The sequence below is a fragment of the Monodelphis domestica genome, chromosome 3, assembly GCF_027887165.1.
Source record: "Monodelphis domestica isolate mMonDom1 chromosome 3, mMonDom1.pri, whole genome shotgun sequence".
Taxonomy (NCBI): Eukaryota; Metazoa; Chordata; class Mammalia; order Didelphimorphia; family Didelphidae; genus Monodelphis; species Monodelphis domestica.
The window spans coordinates 531,034,938-531,051,027 of record NC_077229.1 but is presented as its reverse complement, the minus strand read 5'-3'; the positions used below and the strand labels follow the sequence as shown (position 1 = coordinate 531,051,027).

The 16,090-nt window shown below is 50.8% G+C and overlaps 1 protein-coding gene across 2 annotated transcripts in view; it reads right to left on the bottom strand.

Moving 5' to 3' along the window:
• The window catches only part of CDC42SE2 (CDC42 small effector 2), a 119,126-nt gene extending 107,762 nt beyond the window's left edge, over positions 1-11,364 (bottom strand). Inside the window, exon 1 of one of the 2 annotated variants that reach the window (XM_007486206.3) lies at positions 10,528-11,364. The gene's annotated coding sequence lies outside the window, so the exon portion shown is untranslated. Of the gene's footprint in view, positions 1-9,958; positions 10,426-10,527 lie in introns of those variants that run through there. The other variant, XM_001364151.4, reaches the window with a different exon arrangement.
• Positions 11,365-16,090: the final 4,726 nt, after the last annotated feature.

Below are 16,090 nucleotides of genomic sequence, written 5' to 3'. Positions count from 1 at the left end.
CCTTCTACATATCTCTGGACTTCCATCATAATATGAGCATAATCATTAACATCCATATCATACCCCCTAAGCAGGGCTCTATCCTCAGTCCTCTAGTTTTTCTGCATTTTCTCTTGAGCACTTAATGGTTTCCATTGGTTTCATTCAATCCAGACTCTCTTCTGAGCTGGCGCTGTGATTATGGCACTCATTCCTCCCTCACTCTCCCTCCCTGCTCATTCTATTGCTGGTTTTAGAACCATGGCCTCTGAGGTGGCGATCTCAGACATGAAGACAAAAAAGGCCATGCTCAATTTGGAACTATGCCCAAAGGGCGCTAAGAGACTGTCTGCCCTTTGACCCAGCCATAGCACTGCTGGGTTTGTACCCCAAAGACACAATAAGTAAAAAGACTTGTACAAGAATATTCATAGCTGCACTCTTTGTGGTGGCCAAAAACAGGAAAACGAGGGGATGCCCTTCGATTGGGGAATGGCTGAACACATTGTGGTATCTGTTGGTGATGGAATACTCTTGTGCTCAAAGGAGTCATGAACTGGAGGGATTCCACGTGAACTGGAACAACCTCCAGGAAGTGATGCAGTGAGAGGAGCAGAACCAGAAGTTGTACACAGAGACTGACACACTGTGGTACAATCAAAGTAGCAGCAATGCAGTGATCCAGAACAACACAGAAGGCTTCATGAGAAAGAACACTATCTACATAAAGAGGAAAAACTGTGGGAGCAAAAACACAGAAGAAAAACAACTGCTTGATCACATGGGTTGATGGGGATATCATTGGGGATGTCGACTCTAAATGATCACCCTGGTGCAAACATCAATAATATGGAAATAGATTTTGATCAAGGACACATGTAAAATCCAGTGGAATTGTGAATTGGCTAGAGGAGGGAGCAGGGGGGAGGGAAAGAACACGATTCTTGTAACCATGGAAAAATATTCTTATTTGACCAATTAAATATTAAAAAAAAAAGGCCATGCTGTTATGCCTGAGAGAAGACAAAAAGAATGTCATGCCGGAGGAGATTCTTGTGGAGGACGTGGGCCAGACTGGGGACAACCCCTATGCCATTTTTGTTAAGATGCTGCCTAATGAAGCCTGCTGCTATGCTGGGAGCCATCAGGCCACGACACCTTGAGAAAGTCACGCGTGGTAGCTAAGGAGACCACAGAGTGGCCCTTGGCAAGATGTGATTGCCCACTCAGTCCTCCTTGCATGACCTCTCTATTACCATCCCTTATGCATGGAATTGACATGATTACTATTCCCCCTAGTCTCAGAAGGAATAATGCAAGAGCAAAATTCTCTAAATTCTCTAATTCTCTAAAACATCACCAAAAGACCAGACCCTCAAACCCAATCCCAAAAGACTATCCTGGGTTAATTTTTACTTAGGTACATAATTCCCAGCAAAACCATAGCTACAAGCCAAGCCCAGAACTTTCCCACTCACAGAAACTTATTCTCATGAAGCCAGCATACAAATCAGTCATAAAGGCCCATACAAAATGTGCGGGTACACCAAGCTTCATCGTGCCTCAGTGACTTGATTCTTCTCCTTATGAAACTCCCTAGTAAACCCTGAGAAATGATCAGTCTGATACTAAATCTGAATTGTGTTCCCAGTACCTCTCAACCTCAATGATAGGTTTGTTGAATTGTCTTTAAGAACTTTTTTGTATTAAAAGTAATAAGTAAATTTTCTTGATTGTTTGTAAGCACAAAACTTCTCACAGGGTAATGAGAAAATTAAGCCACCTGTGACAAAATCATCTATCTTGTGTGAAACCTTTACGCTTTCAAGGATCTGTAATCAAAATACAAGAATACAGAATGTTAATCAAGTGATTTGTTAAAAGTTAATGTATCACTTTTCCAAATATCTATTTGGACATGTGTGTTAGGTAATGTATCTGTGTGCCAAGAAAATGGGTATAAAAATAAACACCAAGCCTGGGGATGGCGGAGCAGCTATCAGATGCAAAGCATGCCCATGGCTGTAAATATACAGCTGTCTTCCGTTTGTTATTTTCTTGACTGATCGTTCACCACCTGTCAGGAACCCCTGAAGTCTCGAGTGAGGCTGGACCTTGCCCATGGCACTACTATGCCCTCTACGATTGGATATTCTCATCCCTCTATTAGTGTAGCCACCAAGCACCCCCAACCCCACCCCAGGGATGCCCAGATTGGGGGGGGGGTATTTTTTTAAACTATGACCCCTCCTTCCTGTTTGATATCCTTAGTTCTCTGTCCTCAGTGCTGCCAACTTCTAACTGTAATGATAGTGGCTCTATGCTGGTCCCTTTCCTTTTGGGTATAAATGGAATGATGGCTCCCCTCCCCCCTCTAATCCATTCATGTGGACAATATAAAAGGAAATTACAGGACTAATAGAAGGAAAGTTCAATTTTTAAAAAATGAGCTAAAAAATGAAATTGGAATCCTACATCAGCAACAGTTTATTTACTCGACCTTTCAAACTCCATGTTCTAGAGTCATCTGAAAATTACAAAATGTCCCAAACAGAACTCACTATCTTTTCCCTCAAGCCTTCCTTCTTCCGAAGGTCCCTATTTCTGTCAAGGACACTATCTTTCTTCCAGAATTATAAACTTGTTGTCTTCTTATCTTGTGGATCCAGCTTTTGTTACTCTCTACTGAATTTGCCCTAAAATCCCTTTTTAATGGATGTGGCTCTGGAAAAGGTTGCTACAAATCAACTACTAGTAGGTTGCTGTTGCTGTTGCTACTACTACTACCCCATCATCTTGCCAGTCTCCTCCGTTGTATGAACTGACCACAGTAATGTCCTTCCTTTTCATATTAACATTTATGGAGATGGCACAAGCTGGACATTAGGAGTATAAGGAAGACATAACCAGTTATTTCAGTATAGACTATGAGTAGCTTTGAAATAATCTTTTATAGGGTAGTGCATTCAGTGTCCTTAGAATTCAGCATTGTAGCACTACATAAGGTCAAAAAACCCTTATGACACTCCATTAAAGGATGTAAATACTTAACACTATAATTAGCATATACTTCCTAGCCCAACCTCAGGCAAGCCCAGAAATCTCCCACGTGTCAGCTCTCACTTGAGCTTCAGAGTGAGTCGGTGAGGGCATCCTTTCCTAGTCTTCCCATGGCTCTGATAGAGGGAAACATTTCTCCTATCCCCATGCCAAATGCCACAAGAAACAAGACACTAAATCTTACCAGTCTTACAAAGGAAAGGGAAAGCCTTTGGAGGAAGAACAGAAGATAGAGGCAGAGAGGAGCTCAATGCCAAAAAAGCAAGAGTGCGAAAAAGCCTGAGGAAAAGCAGAATAGGAAGCCCACATGCTCAATCCTCTCTTCTGAGAATAATAAATAATAATAGCTAACATTTGTAGAGCTTACTATGACTATAAGGAATGATGAACTGGAGGATTTCCAGTTGAACAACAGGAAAGACCTCCAGGAAGTGATGCAGAGAAAAACGAAGAGAACCAGGAGAACCTGTACACAGAGACTGGTAGATTACGGCACAAATAAAGGTAACAGACTTCTCTATGAGCCAGGACACTCCCAAGGGACTTATGAGAAAGAACGCTATCCCTATCCAGAGAAAGAACTGTGGGAGCGGAAACACAGAAGAAAAACATATATGGTTCGATAGGTATATGATTGGGGTTTGGGCTTTAAATGATCACTGTTGCAAATATTAATATGGAAACAGCTTTTGAACAATGATACACGTATAGACCAGTGGAACTGCTTGTCAGCTCCAGAAGGAGGGAAGGAAGAGGGGAGGGAAAGAACATGAATCATGTAACCATGGAAAAATATCCTAAATAAATAAATAAAGCTAAAAATAAGTAAATAGAGCTTACTGTGTGTCAGGTACTGTGCTAAGCTCTAAGCAATTATTAGCTCATTTGATCCTCCGAGCAATCTGGGGAAGTGGGTGCTATTATGATTCCTATTTTACCAGATGAGGAAACCAAGGCAAACAAAGGCTGTAACTTACTTAGGATTACCCAGGCTCAAGGACCTGTGCACAAATGACTAGAATTACAAGAGAAAGCCTTTTAAAAGAAAGGGCAGAAAGCCAAAATAAAAATCACTACGTTGACAAGTGATAAAACAGAGAGGATCATAAAGACAAAAGGAAAAATGAGTAAAAAGCTCCAAACAGTTTTTTGTGAACAATAGCTGAAGAAAAATGACACAAAATTTCCTGATAAAAAAGATCATTATGCAGACTCCTAAGAGATTGTGAAACAGCAGCAGGAAACTCTAAAGTGATTCAAAAGAGAAAAAGAATTGTTATAAATCGGGTAGGAAAGTAAAAACTCAAAATAAAATTAGAAATAAAAAACAGCAACAAAGTACAGTATTTAGAAGGCAAAACAAAAATTCTCTTTTAAGAAGATGAGGCTCAGACAGAAAAAAATAAGATCTGAAACACAAAATACAGAAATGGAAGAATTCACAGATGAGAAAGAAAAGGCAACAACAATGAAATAACATTTGAATTCTACATAAGCCAAAAAAGCTGACCTTTAAGACAGGATGTACAGAGATGACGTAAGCATAAAAAAAGCCTAAGCAAAAAAAGAAAAAGAATATGATATTGAAACTAATAATATGAGGAAAACGTCAGACTTCAGTTATCACTTGAAAAAAGGATATTTTTTAAACTCTAAAACAGGTAGTGGTTCAATTTCACAATTTCAATGACAAATAACTTTTTCTAAGTACCCAGGTATATAATCAAGAAAAATTGGAGGAAAAGAACAGTATATTCCAAAAAGTTAAAGCTACATTTCCAAATAACATACTACTGAGTGGGTCTAACAACCATTGAAAAAGATGGGAAGTTTTAACAAGAAAAGCATTTGTAGGTCATTTTTTTAAAGGAGACTTTCAACTTAAAAATATTCCCAAACAACATAAATACTATGAAGGTAAATAAGCATAATTACATATTTAAATAATTAAATCACCAAGTCGTCCCTTACTCCTTGGCCATTTGCTCATTTTAATAATGATAACTGGAGAAAAGGAAAATCTGTGAAGGAGAGATCACCAAGGAACAAAAAGGATCTGAGAGACTAGAGATTGAAAGTTAATTTAAAGAATCCAGAGAAAGGGAGGAAAAAGAAAGGCACTGTCCTTTAGAGACTTCCTGGGTGACCTTGGGCAAGTCATTTACTCTCAGCTCTCTGATCTGTAAAATTAGGGAATTGGATTTAGTGGGCTCTCGTAAAACCTACAGTAAGACTCCATGGATGGAATTCTGTGCTGCATTTAAAGAAATCCGTTTTATAAGGGGGATAATGTAGCCGTGCAGCCCATAGGTATTAAGGAGAGACAAGGATTGTGAATGGGCGCATGGCCATGCTGGAGTTAGCCGGCTTCCCTTTGTCTCACTCACCTGAGGATAAAAACTCCACCTTCACCTTGTCCTAATCGGCAGTTATCCAAGGGCAATACACTAGGTAACTCATCAATAGGCATCGAGTTCATTTGCGTATCAAAGAGATTGAATAATTAAATTTTATATGAATTAATTTTAAAATATTTCGCGCTTTGTTGCTTGTGTCATTACAAGTTTACCGACAGTATTCAGTTGTCCATTTTATGGTGAACTTCAAGAACAGGAACGTGTCCAGATAAAAGCAAAGCTGTAACACAGCCCTTATGGGGGACTTTAAAAAGCAGTCGTTGGAGGAAATTTGAAAGTCCTTCTATGCTTCCGGCTCGCCTCTACTTCTGCTCGCTTCCGTGATCACTTCCTCAAACTATCCACACGTCTTCCGTCTCAAAATAAGACGTCTACGCGGCGATTCCGTTCTGCAGGAGGCGGCAGGCGCGACTAGAGCCAGTCTTAGATTGGGGCTCCCTTCTCCGGTTCTGCTTACTGGACCGGGCCGGGTCATACTCTTGTACTTCCTGGTGCTCTTAGTGTTCCCCGCGATCCAGAACAAAAACAGAACATTCCATTAGCTCCTCCTCTCACTCCCCGTGCGAGGGTATCAGGGCGAATTAGCAGCGAAGGACCCGGTAAAGAACGGTGGGGCGGGTCTTTAAGGCAGGATCTGGGGAAGAGGGTGCCCGGAACGCCGGGTAGCCGGAGTCGGTGGCTGTGTGGGGCTTCGGCGGAGGCTGGAACGCTGTGAAAACCAGCGGCAGGACAGGTGTGTGGGGAAAGGCACAGGAAGCCATCGGGGGCCTGGTCAGGCCCAGAGACGGCAATACCGGGCAGCCCACTTAAACAGATACCGAGAGGATGAGTCTTTGGCACACGGTTCTTTGGTGCCCTTTGGGGTGGAGGCTCCGGGGAACGCCTGAGCAAGAAGCGGGTCAATGAGGGCCGGGGGGGCAGGGCAGGCCTCCCAAGCCCCCTCGAGCGGCTCCTGCCACGAGCACTCGTGGCGATTGCTGGGGTCACAGCGCGACGGCCCGAGTCACAAAGATGGCTCCTTCCTGGCTCGTGGCTGGCGCCGAGCCCGGTTCCTCTTTGTCTCCATCTCCACAGCGGCGACTGCCAGGGACGTCTGAAGGCTGAAATGAGCCGATTATCGTCGTTGGCGTTCTCGGGGCGCTCTGGGCGGCGGTACGTGTGGCTCCTTCAGCCTTTGGGCTTCGGCGCGCAGCGCGCTCCCTCCTGCCTGCGTCTGGGTAGCGGCGCCAGCCAGAACCCCACGCGGACAAGGAACGCCAGCGCTCTCTGCCCATCAGGCTGCGAAGGGTAACGCAGCCGCCACACACTCGGAGGTCCCTGACACGCTTTGAGGCAAGAAATCTTTTGCTGGCATAAAGATCGGACGCCACGTGGAAGGAGGAGGCCGTCATGGCCAAGACTGAAATGGTCCATGAGTCTACCTCCAAGGAGGTCTTTATATCAGAAATGGGGGGGGGGGCACTTGGGTGGCTCCATAGATGAGAGCCAGGCCCAAAGACAGGTGGTCTTGGGTTCAAATTTGACCTCGGACATTTCCTAGCTGGGCCAGTCACTGAACCCCCATTGCCCAGCCCTTACCACTCTCCTGCCTTGGAACCAACACATAGTATTGATTCTCAGACCGAAGGAGATAGATGGACGAGGCCTCCAAGGTGAAAACCGGACACCCTCATTCAACGCGCCATACTCCTCTTGGACCACCTCTTACAGCAGCGATTCATAGCCCTGGCAACAAGGTCTAGCTATAGAACAGCAAGTTACTCTTAACGGACTCCCGCCGGATTCAAAGCTGACTGGTACTTCGAATGCTATTTCCTGACAAGGTTTTGCATCTCGGGCAAGCAGCAAGAGACCCCATGGTTTCTCTTAGAGGACTCTTTTTGTTTCCCATCGTGACACCATTCGTGTTTTTCCCTCCCCCTCCCATGGCCAACGCACAATTCCCCTGGGTTTGGCGCGTGTCGTGGATCAAGACCTATTGCCCTGTCGTTGGTCATTGCACCAGGGTGATGGTTAGAGCCTCCATCCCCAGCCACATCCCCGTCGATCCATGGGATCGAGCCGTTGTTTTTCTTCTGGGTTTCTACTCTCCCAGTTAGAGGAAGCTTTGTAAAGTAAAAGATGCTCCTGTTTTTGTCAAGTCAGAAATAAGGCCAGACAGAAGAGACTCAGGAATAAGCCTGTGGACGCGCTAGCTTCTCATTTCTTCCTCATCACAGAACATAAAGAAACACTGGCACAGGAAACCGTTCAAATGAGCCAGGGGGTGAGCTGAGCGTGGTCCTGGAGCTCGCAAGTCCTGGCTTCACACGGTCTCCCCCATGTAAAGCACTCGGTACTGCCCGCCACGCTAAGATGTACGGCCCAGAGAAGCTACACGACTGACCAAAAACGTTCCTCTCTCGGTGTTCTCCCTGCAGAAGAAATCACAGGTCGGGGCCCAAAACAAAGCAGGATGAACATTCGTCTCTCCCGACGGCGTAATTTATTTACACGGAGATCATTCAAGCGTGCTTTTAAGTGTAACGCAGCTGCAATTTTCAGATCACAGGATTCAGACACACGAGCTCCACAAACTGGAAGCACGAAGTCTGAGCAGGAACCACTCATACATGCTGAAACTCCTGACGCTCAGGCACAGGAAGAGAGTGTCCCGATCGAGGATGGCTGGCAAAGATACGGAGGGCTGAGACTTGTCCGCTTTCTCATCCGACACTCACGACAACCCTACGTGGCCGAGGGACGAGCATCGAATGAAAAGCCCCCAAAGCCTGAGGTCTGAGGAAGTTAGGCACTCAAGGAAATAATGTAAAGCCATCGAGGACAGTGCCAGGCACACAGTAGGTGCTGTGCCTGGTCTCTCTGTCATTCCCACGCTAGAGCAGGACTTGAACCGACTCCAAATCCAGCCATTTTCCCCTGACATTATATGACTTCTATATGTCCATGCAATCTATGGCACACAGACTATATCATATGTGACATGCATGCACACGCATGCCTATGTACACATACACACACAAACTGGAAAGTAGGAGAACTGGAATCTAGTCCAAGCTCTCCCCCCTCCTGGCTGTTGGACCCTCGAAGCCCTAACCTAATCTAGGCCTCCGTTTTCTCATTCAGCAGATCTCAAAATGTGTTTCTTGTCCCTTCCTTAGAGGGATTTGGAGGAGGCGAGCCAGAGCCAGTCCTTCACCTCCAATCTATAAAAGGAGTGTCATCACAGCCTGAGACTTTATCACTCCCACCAATTCTAAATCCAGGCTCTTCCCCTAGACGCAGCCAGACGTGACCACAGTTCAATCTCGAGATTTCGGCAAGCTCGGCTTGCCTCTGCTTCATCCAGTATTTCCTTCCTAATAACACTGATGTTTGCCATGGCAAAGTCCTTTTCCCTTCCAAGACTATAAATTAGAGGCCTTTTCTTTGGTCCCAAATACACTCTGCCGGGCCGCAAAGAAGTCATGACTGAGGAAACCGAATTCGTGTTGCCCTTGGCTGGCATCTACACATCCAGCAACACTGGCCTTGCAGTCTCCCCCGAATATCTTTTCTCGAAGCTGTCTGTCCCCCAAGCCCTGCGTTGTCCCTTCTCACCTTCTGCCTGCTCTATCACCCGTCCAGAAAGGCCCCCTCCAAATCCAAGCTCTCCCAAGAGGCTCTCCCAGGTCTTCTCAGCACCAGGGTTTTCTCTTGGACATTATCTCCATCTTATTAGACTGGGAGCTCCTAGAGAGCACCAAGAAGGCTTCATCAATTCTTGCTGGCCCGAGGCTCGGACTTCTGTCCATCTGAACACTCTGCCCATTGGTTGTCTGCAACACCCAACATTTCTCTAGCAAATGCCAAGTCCCTGTGGCGGGTGTCACCCATTACTGATCTAGTTCCGGTACAGTCAGGTTGGCCTCCGTACCTTCGTGCAGTTTCACTTGTCAATTCCATGTCGCCTTTGACACGTGCTCAGGGAAGCGACACCTCATACCTCATAGCGGCTTCATTCACCGCCTTACACAGCCAACAGCGGTGAAGCCTCCCTAGAGAAGCATTCAGAGGGGCTTTTATTGGACGCCTCTTAAGAGTTGGGGCTCCCCTCAAAGGACAATAAGTTAGGTGGCCAATGCCCGGCTCACCTGTGCCAACACATTGGCTTTTCAACTGCTATAAAATGACTGTCTGGGGGGCAGAACTGCACCAACCGCGAGGCATGAGTCATTTCTCAATGTTTTCCTGTTCTCTGCTGATGAGAAAAAGGGAACAAGAAGCCATTTGTGCTTCAGATAAAAAAGAGAGCGGGCAGCGCCAGCGCGAGCCCTGTAGAGTAAGTAACGGGGAGAACTATTCATTCCGTCAGGGTAGGTGGGGGAGGCGGCTCTGGCCGTGGTTCTCAGCCAACAGCCCCCCAAAATGGAATCTGAAAACATGCCCTTTGCCCGGTGCAAGACGCCCTCTCGATCTACAGGAAGGGGAAATCAGGCTCGTTCTCCTAAGGCTGCACATACCTTGCTGGTGAAGCTGACTTTCAGACATCTCCAAAGCTGGGGCCATTTGGGTTCACACTAATTGAGAGTAAGAGCCAGAGGGCGGAAACTGGCCTTTAAGCCGAGTAGGAAAATGGGCCAGAAATTTAAAATGGTGCTTGTCTCCGCTCTGTGGCAGTGCTCTAGTGAGGCCGGGCAGGACCGCGGCAGCGGGGTCTCAGCAGCAGCGACAAGAACCCGCACTGGTTCCGTGGCTGACTGCCAGGTTTGGCCGGGGAGGGGGAGGGGGGCCTGGAGGAAGAGGCAAGTGGCCCAGCTGCCTCCAATTCCCCGGTAGCTAAGTCTGCGGGCAGCCGGGGATGCGCAAACACCCCAGGGACGTGTCCTCGGGCAGCAGGAACTAGCGCCGGAGGCTCGGCTTTCTGGGAAGTGGCCTCTCCCAACAAACCCGAGAAAGGGGGAAGGAGGAGAGCGGAGCTAATGGTGAGACTCAAGAGGCGGGGGCGGAGATGGAGGGTGGCCGGGGCTGCGCTGCAGACCTCTCGGGCCGTCTCTTCTCCCCCCCTCCCGTGTCCCCTCCAGGCACTCACCAGCTTTCCGGCGGGTATTCTCCTTTGTCTGAGCTCCCTCCTTCCCTTCCTTCTCTCCAGGTTGGCGGCGGCGGCGGCAGCGGCTCCAGGTTTCTCCTGCCTGCGCCTTCAGCACGGCCCCCTTCTCCCAAGGCCCCGCCACCCACTTCCTAGTCTCCTCCCTTCCGCAGTCCCCTCCCTCCGGGGCTAATAGATTATCGCTCCCAGAAGGAGGAACTCCGAGTAACGGCGGCCGGCTGCCCTCCCGCTCCCCCGCCCGGCCTTGGCGGAGCTGCTCGCTTCTCTCTCGCTTCCGCAACTCCTTTTTCCCGTGAGAGCTTGGGAGGGGCTGCGGCCGGCCGCCGCTCTTCGTTTCTCCTCCCACCCCTCGTGGCTCCCTGCGGTGAGGGAAGATCGCGGGCAGGAACAGGGAACCCCGTGCAAGGCCCGGGGGAGAGACTTCCACGAGACCGGCTGGAGAGGGCAGGGCGACTCTCCGGCTCTGCGGGGTCGAGTTGGAGGGAAGGAACGAAAGCGCCCCTGACTCGGCCCAATGCCTAGGCCGCCCGGGATGTCCCCTTCCCGCGTGCGGCCTCGGCCGCTGCTTCACCGCCCGGCCAGGAAGAGCCAAGGACAAAGGACGTGCCGGATTCCGCTGTCTTGGCCGCCGCCTGGTCAGCCATGCGTGCAGCTCTCAGAGCAGGACTTTCAAACCGCCGCCGCCGCCACACACCTAAGCACTCCTGGGAGAGAGTCCTCGAGCGCCCTCTGGCGCTCAGTCTGAGAGCAAGAAGTAGGCCGGCGGGGTGAAACGAGGGCAAGGCGGCCCCGCATCCCTTCTTCCCCCAGACTTCCCTACGGTTCCTTTAAAGGGAATCGAAGCGCAGGTCCACTTCGGGCCTCGGGCCAGCTGGCTTGAAGCCTAGTGCTGAGCTCGGGGTGGCTCCGCGGACTGAGAGCCAGGCTCAGGGACGGAGGCCGGAGGTTCCGTGGTCCCCCAGACCCCTCCTGGCTGTGTGACCCTGGACAAGTTTCAGCCCCATAGCCAAGCCCCGACCTCTCTTCTCCTACCTCGGAAGAGCTATTTAGTGTCAACCCAAGATGGCCGCAGAGGCTTTCTCCAGTGAATTCCGGAAGCCCCGACTTGGCCCACTTCCCGTGAGAAGGGTCCCTAAAGGAAGTCCCAACTTGACTGTCTTGGACTGAATGAGGGATCTCGCAGTGCCCAGGAAGCGCCCGACCAGGAACACTAGCAACGCTCCATCGCCCTTCAGCCTTGGAAGTCTCCCCGTGGAGAGAGCCATCACCAAGAGGAGCAAGAGCGGGACAGGAGCCAGTCTCTTAGTGTCCACTATCGTGGATGGACAGCCCAGCCTCTTAGTGTCCACTATGGACAGCCCAGCCTCTTAGTGTCCGCTGTGTGGATGGACAGCCCAGCCTCTTAGTGTCCACTGTGTGGATGGATAGCCCAGCCTCTTAGTGTCCACTACGGACAGCCCAGCCTCTTAGTGTCCACTATGGACAGCCCAGCCTCTTAGTGTCCACTATGGACAGCCCAGCCTCTTAATGTCCACTATCGTGGACGGACAGCCCAGCCTCTTAGTGTCCACTGTCGTGGACAGACAGCCCAGCCTCTTAGTGTCCACTATGGGCAGCCCAGCCTCTTAGTGTCCACTACGGACAGCCCAGCCTCTTAGTGTCCACTATGGACAGCCCAGCCTCTTAGTGTCCACTATGGACAGCCCAGCCTCTTAGTGTCCACTATGGACAGCCCAGCCTCTTAGTGTCCACTATGGACAGCCCAGCCTCTTAATGTCCACTATCGTGGACGGACAGCCCAGCCTCTTAGTGTCCACTGTCGTGGACGGACAGCCCAGCCTCTTAGTGTCCACTATGGGCAGCCCAGGCTCTTAGTGTCCACTACAGAGAGCCCAGCCTCTTAGTGTCCACTACGGACAGCCCAGCCTCTTAGTGTCCACTATGGACAGCCCAGCCTCTTAGTGTCCACTATGGACAGCCCAGCCTCTTAGTGTCCACTATGGACAGCCCAGCCTCTTAATGTCCACTATCGTGGACGGACAGCCCAGCCTCTTAGTGTCCACTATGGGCAGCCCAGGCTCTTAGTGTCCACTGTGTGGATGGACAGCCCAGCCTCTTAGTGTCCACTACGGACAGCCCAGCCTCTTAGTGTCCACTGTGTGGATGGAGAGCCCAGCCTCTTAGTGTCCACTACGGACAGCCCAGCCTCTTAGTGTCCACTATGGACAGCCCAGCCTCTTAGTGTCCACTATGGACAGCCCAGCCTCTTAATGTCCACTGTCGTGGACGGACAGCCCAGCCTCTTAGTGTCCACTGTCGTGGACGGACAGCCCAGCCTCTTAGTGTCCACTATGGGCAGCCCAGCCTCTTAGTGTCCACTACAGACAGCCCAGCCTCTTAGTGTCCACTACGGACAGCCCAGCCTCTTAGTGTCCACTGTGTGGATGGACAGCCCAGCCTCTTAGTATCCACTGTGAGGATGGACAGCCCAGCCTCTTAGTGTCCACTACGGACAGCCCAGCCTCTTAGTGTCCACTATCGTGGACGGACAGCCCAGCCTCTTAGTGTCCACTATGGACAGCCCAGCCTCTTAGTGTCTACTACAGACAGCCCAGCCTCTTAGTGTCCACTGTTGTGGACGGACAGCCCAGCCTCTTAGTGTCCACTACGGACAGCCCAGCCTCTTAGTGTCCACTACGGACAGCCCAGCCTCTCAGTGTCCACTACGGACAGCCCAGCCTCTTAGTGTACACTGTCGTGGTCGGACAGCCCAGCCTCTTAGTGTCTGCTGTGTGGATGGACAGCCCAGCCTCTTATTGTCCACTACGGACAGCCCAGCCTCTTAGTGTCCGCTGTCATGAACGGACAGCCCAGCCTCTTAGTGTCCACTACGGACAGCCCAGCCTCTTAGTGCCCACTATCGTGGATGGACAGCCCAGCCTCTTAGTGCCCACTATCGTGGACAGACAGCCCAGCCTCTTAGTGTCCACTATGGACAGCCCAGCCTCTTAGTGTCCACTGTGTGGATGGACAGCCCAGCCTCTTAGTGTCCACTGTGTGGATGGACAGCCCAGCCTCTTAGTGTCCACTACGGACAGCCCAGCCTCTTAGTGTCCACTATCGTGGACGGACAGCCCAGCCTCTTAGTGTCCACTATGGACAGCTCAGCCTCTTAGTGTCCACTACAGACAGCCCAGCCTCTTAGTGTCCACTGTCGTGGACGGACAGCCCAGCCTCTTAGTGTCCACTATGGACAGCCCAGCCTCTTAGTGTCCGCTGTGTGGATGGACAGCCCAGCCTCTTAGTGTCCACTGTGTGGATGGACAGCCCAGCCTCTTAGTGTCCACTACGGACAGCCCAGCCTCTTAGTGTCCACTATCGTGGACGGACAGCCCAGCCTCTTAGTGTCCACTATGGACAGCTCAGCCTCTTAGTGTCCACTACAGACAGCCCAGCCTCTTAGTGTCCACTGTCGTGGACGGACAGCCCAGCCTCTTAGTGTCCACTATGGACAGCCCAGCCTCTTAGTGTCCGCTGTGTGGATGGACAGCCCAGCCTCTTAGTGTCCACTATGGACAGCCCAGCCTCTTAGTGTCCACTATGGACAGCCCAGCCTCTTAATGTCCACTATCGTGGACGGACAGCCCAGCCTCTTAGTGTCCACTGTCGTGGACGGACAGCCCAGCCTCTTATTGTCCACTACGGACAGCCCAGCCTCTTAGTGTCCACTACAGACAGCCCAGCCTCTTAGTGTCCACTACGGACAGCCCAGCCTCTTAGTGTCCACTGTGTGGATGGACAGCCCAGCCTCTTAGTGTCCACTACAGCCTCTTAGTGTCCACTATCGTGGATGGACAGCCCAGCCTCTTAGTGTCCACTATGGACAGCCCAGCCTCTTAGTGTCCACTACAGACAGCCCAGCCTCTTAGTGTCCACTGTCGTGGACGGACAGCCCAGCCTCTTAGTGTCCACTGTGTGGATGGACAGCCCAGCCTCTTAGTGTCCACTACGGACAGCCCAGCCTCTTAGTGTCCACTATCGTGGACAGACAGCCCAGCCTCTTAGTGTCCACTATGGACAGCTCAGCCTCTTAGTGTCCACTACAGACAGCCCAGCCTCTTAGTGTCCACTGTCGTGGACGGACAGCCCAGCCTCTTAGTGTCCACTATGGACAGCCCAGCCTCTTAGTGTCCGCTGTGTGGATGGACAGCCCAGCCTCTTAGTGTCCACTATGGACAGCCCAGCCTCTTAGTGTCCACTATGGACAGCCCAGCCTCTTAATGTCCACTATCGTGGACGGACAGCCCAGCCTCTTAGTGTCCACTGTCGTGGACGGACAGCCCAGCCTCTTATTGTCCACTACGGACAGCCCAGCCTCTTAGTGTCCACTACAGACAGCCCAGCCTCTTAGTGTCCACTACGGACAGCCCAGCCTCTTAGTGTCCACTGTGTGGATGGACAGCCCAGCCTCTTAGTGTCCACTACAGCCTCTTAGTGTCCACTATCGTGGATGGACAGCCCAGCCTCTTAGTGTCCACTATGGACAGCCCAGCCTCTTAGTGTCCACTACAGACAGCCCAGCCTCTTAGTGTCCACTGTCGTGGACGGACAGCCCAGCCTCTTAGTGTCCACTACGGACAGCCCAGCCTCTTAGTGTCCACTACGGACAGCCCAGCCTCTTAGTGTCCACTATGGACAGCCCAGCCTCTTAGTGTCCACTACAGACAGCCCAGCCTCTTAGTGTCCACTGTCGTGGACGGACAGCCCAGCCTCTTAGTGTCCACTATGGACAGCCCAGCCTCTTAGTGTCCACTGTGTGGATGGACAGCCCAGCCTCTTAGTGTCCACTGTGTGGATGGACAGCCCAGCCTCTTAGTGTCCACTACGGACAGCCCAGCCTCTTAGTGTCCACTATCGTGGACGGACAGCCCAGCCTCTTAGTGTCCACTATGGACAGCTCAGCCTCTTAGTGTCCACTACAGACAGCCCAGCCTCTTAGTGTCCACTGTCGTGGACGGACAGCCCAGCCTCTTAGTGTCCACTATGGACAGCCCAGCCTCTTAGTGTCCGCTGTGTGGATGGACAGCCCAGCCTCTTAGTGTCCACTGTGTGGATGGACAGCCCAGCCTCTTAGTGTCCACTACGGACAGCCCAGCCTCTTAGTGTCCACTATCGTGGACGGACAGCCCAGCCTCTTAGTGTCCACTATGGACAGCTCAGCCTCTTAGTGTCCACTACAGACAGCCCAGCCTCTTAGTGTCCACTGTCGTGGACGGACAGCCCAGCCTCTTAGTGTCCACTATGGACAGCCCAGCCTCTTAGTGTCCGCTGTGTGGATGGACAGCCCAGCCTCTTAGTGTCCACTATGGACAGCCCAGCCTCTTAGTGTCCACTATGGACAGCCCAGCCTCTTAATGTCCACTATCGTGGACGGACAGCCCAGCCTCTTAGTGTCCACTGTCGTGGACGGACAGCCCAGCCTCTTATTGTCCACTACGGACAGCCCAGCCTCTTAGTGTCCACTACAGACAGCCCAGCCTCTTAG